Raw genomic sequence first — 10,110 nt, forward strand, 5'->3', positions numbered from 1 at the left:
TCTGGTGACATTGAGGACCGGAAGGAACTATTGTTGTAGTTTCAGTCTGGGATCTACCTCCCCTCACTTCCTTAAGGAGAGATGGCACTTTTAAGGGATAGTGCTGCCACTGCCCTGCTCCTGGGGTGGGAAGCTGTGCCCTTAGGAGACAAAGAGCAGAGAGAGAGAGTGGGGGGGGGGGTGGAGAGGAGAGGGGAGAGGAGAGGAGAGGAGAGTTAGTTCAGAGGCCACTTGCTTCACTCTTGCCATAGGCTCAGAGGACATAAACAACATGGGACTGCTGGCTTCAGGGGGGAGTATCCCTGCCTGCACCAGTCACAGTAACTCTGCAGCTCCAGGAACTGGCCGCAAAGAACAGCCCTGGGGATGGAGGATTGACTTAAAATCTGCAGGCAACCACAGCTGCAGTTAGATGGGGGTGCTGCGGGTTGGGGAGAGGCTGGTGAGACTCAGGGGCCAGAGCTAACGCCAAGCCTGGTTCTGGCAAGTTCTCTATCCTCTGATTCATCCTCCTACCCCTTTGCACCCTGGGAGGAGAGGAGAGGAGGGGAGAGGACAGAAGACGAGGTAGAAAAGGGAAGGGGACAGGCTGTCTGGAGCATTGTAGGGCAGCTCTTTGAGGACTAACCATAACTTTATAACTCCTTGATTTGCCAAATGAAAGCTCTCCACCGTTAAACAGCAACCTCCCAATTCTCTTTCTCTTCCCCACCAACCCTTCACCTGCCCCGCCCCCTCTATTTTCTGTCCCTGTGAATTTAATATTTCTGGGGCCCCCATCTGAGTGGACTGTCTTTTTAAGATGGACTCACTTCACTTAAGGTGTGTATGTCTTCAAGGTTTTTTCTTCATTGTGCCAAGTGTTAGAGTTTCTGTTTTAGGGCTAGATAGTGTTCTAGCATATGGGTGTCCCAGATGGTGCGTGTTCCACCACTCCCCAATGGGAACTTGAGACTCTCCATCTCCCTCCTCCAGCCCTAGTAAGATAAAACCTTACTCTGTAGCCCAGGCTGGCATCAAACTTATGGTTGCTGTACCTCAGCCACCTAAGTGCTGAATTACAGGTGTGAGTGAGCTTTCTTTGTGGTTTAAAATTGTGTGTGTATGTGTGTGAATCTCTCTCTCTCTCTCTCTCTCTCTCTCTCTCTCTCTCTCTCTCTCTGTGTGTGTGTGTTTGTGTGTGAATCTCTCTGTGTCTCTCTGTCTCTCTGTCTCTTTCTGTGTGTGTGTTTATGTGTGAATCTGTGTCTCTGTCTCTTTCTCTCTCTGTGTGAGTGTGTGTGAACATCTCTCTGTCTCTCTCTGTGTGTGTTTGTGTGAATCTCTCTCTGTCTTTGTCTCTGTCTCTGTCTCTCTCTCTGTTGGGGTCGGCTGCCCTCAGGACACCTACCTCTACCTGTTGGCCCGCTTCAGGAAGTGTGTGTGTGTGTGTGTGTGTGTGTGTGTGTGTGTGTGTGTGTGTGTGTGTTGGGGTCCGCTGCCCTCAAGACACCTATCTCTACCTGTTGACCCACTTTGGGAAGTGTGTGTGTGTGTGTGTGTGTGTGTGTGGTGTCTGCCCTCAGTCTCATCCTTTCTTCCTTCCCACCTTCTGTTTTTGAGACAGGGTCTCTCCCTGAGGACCCTTGATCAGCTAGGCTGGCTGGTCTATGAGATCTGCCTGTCTCTGCCTCCTACTGCTGGGATTATAGGTGTGTTCGCCTTTTATGTGAGCGAGTGAGGGGATCAGAGTCCAGCAGGCACCTTACAGACTAAGCCGTTCTCTTGGCCCAGATCTCTTCTTCCAGATAGAAGTACAGGTGCAGCCCACAGTGCTTCTGCCTGGTGTGAAGACCTGCCACACAGCCGGTCTCCTTTACTTTTAAGCCAACAGCACATGAGGATTGAGATGAGAGACCCACCCTACATGAGGGCAGCACCGGCCCATGGTCTGGGGGACCTGGGATGAGTACAGAAGAGAAAGTGAGCCGAGCACTGCATCTACCTCCCCTGGCTTCCGATGGCCGGTGCAGACCAGCCGCACACACTCTTCCTGTTTCTTTCTGTAAGACAATCCGGCTACCTCACGTGTGCCCCTGATGTTGCTTGGCTTCCTCTCACCAAACAGCCTGGGCATGAGCATCTTTCTTGAAATGCTTGGCCATTTTTAAACCCTTTTCCATGCAGAGAAAAGGAATTTGGTCTTTGGGGCCCAACAGTCTCGCCTCCTCTCTGGCATGGCTTAATGGCTTGTTCACTGTGTGTCTTTGGGCAGGCATCTCCACCCCTCTGTGCCTCAGTTTCTTCCTTGATAGGATGAAAACACCATCCATACCCCAGGGCCTGACAGAGGGTCGAGAAAGGTTGGGATCCCAGTTTCTGCATGAAGGTCAGCTCTCAGTTGCCCCCGGTTCACCTCTGTCCACACTTCACTGTCTTCTGCATCTGGAAGGCCAGTGGCACCAGCAGGCTTTGCACTGTCTCTGCTAGCTAGTTACAAGACTGGAGGTGCTGACTGCCCCGAGCAGGAATCTGATGTCTCTTTGAATGGTGGGGTCAAGGCTCTCTTGTGTCTAGCTCAGCCTCCCCAAAGCTCTGTGCTGGGGCTGGTCACCCAGGATATGAGTTCTCTGAAAGCTGGGGTCCCTGTCCATGCGCTGTTGTACTTTTATTCTGGTCATCTAAGCGCAGACTGTGTTGTGGTCTCCAGTGCAGATCAGAAGCAAGTGGTGGAGACTTCAAGAATAAATGCCTCTGCCTTCAAATAGTTCAATTCATTATTTTTGTGTGTGTGTGTATATTCATGGGTGTGTGTGTGTGTGTTTGCGTGCACACACACATGGGTGCACATGAAGGCAAGAGGTCAGCCTCAGCTGTCGTTTCTCAGGAACCACCCAGCTTTCTCTTTGAAACAGGGCCTCATATAAACCTCTTGCTTTTATAAGCAACTGGTTGCATGAGTGATAACTGTCTGTCTGTCATAGTCTGGCATTTGAATGCCCGGTCCTCAATTGATGACACTGTTTGGGGAGACTTAGGAGGTGTGGTCTTCCTGGAGGAAGTAGTCACCGGGACGGGCTTTGGGAGCTTAAAGACTTGCCATTTCTAGTTCTCCCTTTCTCTTGGTAGTTTGTTTGTTTGTTTTTGTTTTTTTCTGTTTGTTTTTTGTTTTGTTTTGTTTTGTTTGATTTTTTTGGAGACAGGGCTTCTCTGTGTAGTCTTGGCTGTCCTGGACTCACTTTGTAGACCAGGCTGGCCTCAAACTCACAGCGATTCGTCTGCCTCTGCCTCCCGACTGCTGGGATTAAAGGTGTGTGCCATGTGAGTTCTCAGCTGTTTGCCTACTGCCATGCCACCCTGCTGTGGTAGTAATAGACACCCATCCCTCTGTAGCCATAAAGGTCAAAACAAAACCTTTCTGCAAGTTGCCTTGGTGGTGGCAGTTCATCACAGTGACAGAAAAGTAGCAAGTACAATGGCCCAATCTCTCTATTTTGTCATGGCAATAGAAACCAGATGGTAACACCCAATGATGCCTGCTACAGGAGACAAAGCAGCGATTGCTCATATTTGGACAGACCTGTTTCCCCCTCTTCTACACATGCCACCTGGCTGCATCTCTACTCCCCGATTTGGACCAGGGCTATTGACGGCCACCATCACCTTGTCTAAGAAGGTGGGGCCCCTTTGAGCATTGCTTCTGTTTCCTCTGTAGGCCCAGGGTAGTTGTAGGCATTGCCTGTGCCCCGAAGTCAGAGCTGTAGCCCAAATACACGAGAAAGATGCTGAAGGCTGAATCCATGGACACTGTTTGTCACTGGATCTGGACCAGGGCATCAAAGGTCAGGGTTGAGGGCCTGGTGTAGACGCTTCTTAACTCTGCATCCTCAGAGCACCAGTTATTTCCACCGAGTGGCTGAGTCTGCAATGTGTGCAGCACACAGCAGGTGCTCGACAAACACTTCCTCAGTGGGAGATTGCTGAGAAAGGAACCTCAGAATGTCACGGTCTCAGGCTTGATGTGGTCAATATCTCAGAAAAGATGGACCATCCTCAGGGTACCCGGGATCCATCTAGGGACCCGGGGATGCCTCAGAGCTGCTGCTGTGGTATGGACTGCTCGCACTTGAGTGCCCCCTGCCTGGGGCTTGCATGGCATTGCACATAGTGTGACCTCACCAACAGAAATGTTCTCATTCTTCATCAGCTCAGGGAGTCAGGAGCCTGAAATCAAGGTGTAGTGAGACAGCGTATTGCCTGTTTTGTGATACCTGATAAGTTCTGCTCAGAAAGCAGGGAAGGCTGGACTCAGCTCACAGCTCAGGGCTTTTAGTTTATGGTCACTTGGCTCTGTTTCTTTGGGGCCTGCGGTGCGTTGGTGCACTGTGGTCAGGGTGTGTTGCCTAGGGGGTTGCTCACCATTTGACAGCTTGGAAAGGGGAAAGGGGGAAAGGAGGGTGGGAAGGAAGGAGAGAGGGAGGAGAGGAGAGAGAGAGAGAGAGAGAGAGAGAGAGAGAGAGAGAGAGAGAGAGAGAGAGAGAGAGAGAGAGCAAGCGCATCCCCTTTATAGCCTTGTCAGCGGTGACTTAGCCTCCTCCCACCAGGCTCTGGCTATTCTATGCATATATACTTTATTTTATTTTATTTTCACTGGTGTTTTGCTGCATGAATGCTTGTGTGAAGGTGTCAGAAACCCCCAAACTGAAGTTACAGACATGTGTGAGGAGCCGCCACCATGTGGGTGCTGGGAATTGAACCCAGGTCCTCTGGAAGAGCAGCCAGTGCTCCCAGTCACTGAGCCATCTCTCTAACCCCCCAGGGTCTGACTTTTGAAGGTCCTGCCAAGGCCCCCAAGGCCCCAGAGGCTGGGGACCAAGCCACTGAGAGAGCTCTTTGGTGGAGCACATGGCTCTGTCTGAAGCATCCAGACCATAGTTAGTAATCTTTGAGTTTTCCTGGCCTGGTTGCACCACTTGGTGTCCATCTTCGCACAGTGATCCCATCGGCGGGGCTCTCACTCTCCCCTGTACACAACACACAACACACACACACACACACACACACACACGCAGCTAAGACCTGTTCTCTCTCCCCAAGTGTGGTCTGAGCCCATCTGGAGAAGCCCTGACCACTGACACGACCTCAGCCTTCCCAACCAGACAGACCCGAAACTGTCCGAATCCGAGGTCAGCCATGACCTCAGTGTGTGAAATCAATTCCAAGCCTCTGCTTCCTCCTTAACAAATAAGGCTAAAATCTCTACTTTGACAGGTTTCTGTGGAGCAGAGATGCAATGGCATCATGGTGGCAGGATTGAAAAGTTCCTGGGAGGGTCCGGTTGGTCCCTGTAAAGCTTGCTGAATCCCCATGAAACACTAAGGATGAGTCTTGGACGAACACAGATCAGTAACTACACCCCATGGACCAATCTGGCCCACCACTTGTTTCTGCCAATAAAGTTTTATTGGCACACACTGTTAGCATTGGTTAGTGATGCTTTTGAAAGACAAAGGCAGAGCCGAGCAATTGCAGGAGCTGGTTTGGCTCACCAAGTCGTCCAAGAGAGTCGCTACATGGTAACCCTGCTGAGCCCTGGTATAAATTAGAACAACAGAGGCCCGTAACACCAAGTGCTGAGCACTGAACACACATTTCCCCATTGGCCAGATGATCGAGACCAAAAGATACTCAAACATCCTGTTGTGTGCTTCTTTAATGCTGCATACCAACAGAGCTTAATCAATGCTGAGTCTTAACTGTTCTGTCTCATAGCCCCTGGTATGCAGTAGGTATATAATATATGGATCTCCCCATCTCCTCTGCCTGCCCAGGGCTGGGAGGTCTCACCTCTGCATGCATGGGGACATGCCACCTCCCTCTGCAGCTGTTTTTGTTTGAGAAGCTGCCCTTCACCTGGGGGGTGGCACTGGGGGCAGGGACCATTGCATCCCAGCAGGGTACCAGCTCTCAGTCCCCTCTCTCACACGTCAGCCAAGTGGTGGAAAGAAATCAGTGGGAAGAAGAAGACAGATCGGGTGCCTCTGAGGGCCTGGCATTTCCCTCCAGATCTCTAGATTTCCATATATTTGAAAACCTAATATAAACAACAGAGGAGAAATTTGCATCCCAGGCAGCGAGGGATGAAAAATCGAGGCGGCAACGTGTTGCCTCGTGGAAGAGGGATGGTACGTGGAGCCCCGGCTTCTCTCTCTCCTCGATGGCCCCTTGGCCCCCTCGGCTGGTGGCAAACTCATTTCCTGGCAGAGGAGAGGGTTTGCCGCTGGAACGTTTAACGGGCACCCAAGTTCACGACCGCCTCTCCCCGCTGCCCGAGATGCGCTCTCCTGCCTTTGTGCTATTTTATTAAGCCCCGCGATGCGGGTTTAATGCAATATGTATGATGCTCACGGAGACAAATAAATTCTTATGTACTTTTCAGGATTCGGGGAGTCCTGATGGCAATGTGAGCATTGTTGGCATTTTTGGAGAGACATTAACAGGACGATGTATCAAAACAAGCAACCGCGGCCGGTGATGATTTATGGCCACTTGTGAAATGGGCAAAATGGGAAGGTATGCAGTTAATTTCCAGATGTGTGGAGGTGGAGGGGGGAAGCGCAGAGCCCTACAGGACACGCTGGGGGATGGCGGGGGTGGGGGTGGGGGTGAGGGCGGGGCTTAGTTCTGGGGGCCGGTGGGGGGCGGGGCTTGGTTCTGGAAGTGGGTGATTGGTGGCACTTCCCTGAGGAGGCCTGTGGGTCAGGGGCAGTCTGAGGGTGTTGGCTTTGACCAGAGACCATTAAGTCAGTTCCCTAAAGTATCACAGCATCAAAGTGGCAGAGTCTGGATTGGAAGCCTCCTTGTGGTACCTGCCGAGGGTCACAAAGCCGCTCAGGACTGCCACAGGTTTGACAGTCTCCTCTGCCACCTCCGGGTGACAGGAGGACACAGGGCAGGTCTGTAACCTGGGTAGTTGTCATCCTGGATACTACCCTGGCTGTGCCGGGGTGGAGAGCAGCTGGACCATGCGATGACATCGGGGCTGGCATTTCCCGGGTGGCTCTGGGATCCACCCACAGAGGAACTTAACCACCCAGCTCACAGGTCAGATGGACACAAGGTTGGTCACGCGTGAAGAAGGATTTGGGCCACACTAAGTTGTCAGCCTGCTTCTGTCCACCCTGTGGCAGCTCCTCACGTCAGACCCTTCAAGTCCGATGCTCGGTTAGCTCTTGGTTGTGACGTCAGTGATACAAAGGGGAAGTGCACCACTATGGGTAGCGCAAACTGCTCTTCCTCATGGAGGGCTCACTTCATATGTCCTGACTTCCCGAGTGTGGGTGTCAGGGGTTGTGCCCTCTTCTGGAGACGTGTGGGGACCTGAGGAGAAGCACTGAAAAGTGGGGAGCACCTAGCACATGGCTTTCCCCCTCATGTCTCATCTGAATAATTCCAGGCTTGGATTCTTGCTTCTGTCCGAAGGATCTTAGTTTGAGCACATCTTTATCCCTCGCCGAGCCTCAGTTTCCCCATCAATGAACTGAGGAGAGAAGGTGCTCGCGGAATGGCAGTTGTGAGGGGTCCCATCTGACTTCTGCTCTTACGCACCCGAAGCTGCAGAGCATTTCATCCCCTCTGACTCAGCTGCTCGTGTGTCTGGACTTTCCACATTATGGATAAATCACAGAGACACGGGAGATGGTCACCACAAGGCTTTCTGTCACGGTCGTCACGTGAGGATGGCAGGGAGTATGTCGGAACAACCGTGAGGTGGCAGAGGACCTGTGACTGATGATGGAGCAGGAGGGTCTCCAGCGAACCTGAGCCATTGGCTACATTACACTCAGCCCCACAGGGAGCCCAGAGCAGAGGGGCTCATGGCTGAGGTGAGTGGCGAGGCCCTGGTGTCCAGCCTGGACTGCTCGGCTATGTCTCACCACTCAGGTGAACATCAAGAAGATGGTTCTTGGGAAAGAGAACTTATTGGTGATGGTTATGTCATTGAATGTACTGCATTGTGAAGCCACTGCCATGTGACACTTTTTGTGGGGAGTCCTGAACACCTGTTTACTCAGCTCCGAAAGTGAACTGATGACAGGCCAAAGCGTTACCAAGGCCCAGCTGTGAAGCAGTGTGTGTTTTTATTGGTGGAGGTTACAGCGCTGTGAGTGAGGGGTACTGCTATGTGCACAGATGACTCATGGATGACTGGGAGAGTCTCCTTTCCCCAGCAAGCTGTTCACATCCTGTGAAGAGGGAGGGGCCTTGTGTGTCTATCAGTTTCAGGGACTTCATGGGACTTGTGAGTTGTTGACTTCCTAAGTCGCATGAGCCTTCCTCTGGGCCATGGGTTGGTTTCATACTACAGGAGAAGCTTGCCTTTTGTTCATTTCAGGGCCACAAACAACGATCACATCCTCGGTGACTCAGGGATACTTCAAAGTTATTCTCTCTGTCATCTCTTCATGAAGCTTCTCACTGACCGCAGCAACCCCCAAACCCAGCCTACCACCCACACAGCTTGCCACCATCCATCTATCTGTCTGTCTGCCCATCCACCCGTTCATAATCCATATGCCCACCAGCCTATTCATCTGTCTACCATCTGTCTACCATCTGTCTGTCCATCATTTGTCGCTATGTCTACCCGTCCCTCCATCCCTCCATCTGTCCATTCATCATCTGATCCCCATGTGTTAGGAAACAGAAATAAAGGAGATGGGAGATTGGAAATGGGCTTGACAGTGGAGAACGGTCGACAGCATCCCAGTAGTTAGAGGTCCTTCAGGCCAGGGGTCAATTATGAAGAGGGACCTGGGAGGGCTGTGTGAGCAGGCCGTGGCTCAGCTTCCTCTCTGGGTTGGGCTGGCTCTTGCAGTGCTCAGTAGGATGTCTGGAAAAATGCCCTCTGCTGTTCTCGGAACCAGAACTTCAGGCTTGAGGTGATGACAGGGCTTAAGACAGCTTTGCAGTTGCACTGTCAGTCTGTCCTTCCTTCCGTCCCTCTCTGCATCCATTTGTGCTCCTGCTTGAATGACTGATTCTCTTATTCATTGGATCATCAGGTGTTTGTTGGATCCCTCTTAAGCCCTAGGTAGTGTGGTTTTTTTCCCACAGATTTAGACAGGAACAGGTAGGATACTGTCCCTGCTTTGCAGGAGCCCAGAACAACAGATTTCAGAAGAAACGGCAAAGCAATGGCACCGGTGTTGGCCTCAGGCTGTGCTGGTTAGGTCTGTAGCACATAACCTGACATGACAATACCTACTCATCAGGCCTCCATTGAGCCTCTCTCCTGTCGTTCCCCAGAGGGGCACACCGTATTTTACAAGGGTAACTACTCTTGAGGAAGGGAGGCTCTCAGACTTCCCGGGGCTCTGTGAGATGCTGGGTCTGAATCGGCACTGATTCTGGGGGACCTAAGAAGGATTGTGACCACCGTTAAAGGAGGGGCTTGTGGAGGTCAGGTGACGAATGATGTTTTGGCTGGAGTCCAGGGCATCCCTGAACTGTTCTTGTGGCTATTTCCCCAGTTCCAGAACGTGTTCTTGGGAGAGACATACTTAGAAGTTGGCAGAATTCCCACATTGGTTCTCCGACCTGTGGAGTGGGGCCCATTATGGTTGGAAGGGCTACGGGAGCCATTGGAGTCACCTCTGCCAGGGAAAACCATGAATCAAAGACAAAATTCACCCCAGGAAGAATTGAGGAGCTTAGTGTCATCAAGAAGTACTGGAGATCCCAGGGGTGGCAGTTCCCACCAACCCTCCCTTTAACTCTCTTATTTACCTGCTGTAGAGGACAGATGGGCCATGGACAACAACAGGTGACTGTCACAAACTCAATCAGGTAGAGATTCCCAGTGTTGGAGTCTACTTCAGGCCCGAGTCTGCTGCAGACTGGAGACCGGCTGAGGAGTCCAGCCTTGGACACTGAACAACTATTGGCTTCTTGGCCTCTCATTGGGAGGCAGCCATTGTTAGACTAGCTGGACCACAGCCTGTAAGCTACTCTAATAAATCACACACACACACACACACACACACACACACACACAGACACACAGACACACACATGGACACACACACACACATGGACACACACACACGGGCACACACACACACACACACA

The sequence above is a fragment of the Acomys russatus genome, chromosome 19 (assembly GCF_903995435.1).
Source record: "Acomys russatus chromosome 19, mAcoRus1.1, whole genome shotgun sequence".
In the NCBI taxonomy this organism is placed as follows: Eukaryota; Metazoa; Chordata; class Mammalia; order Rodentia; family Muridae; genus Acomys; species Acomys russatus.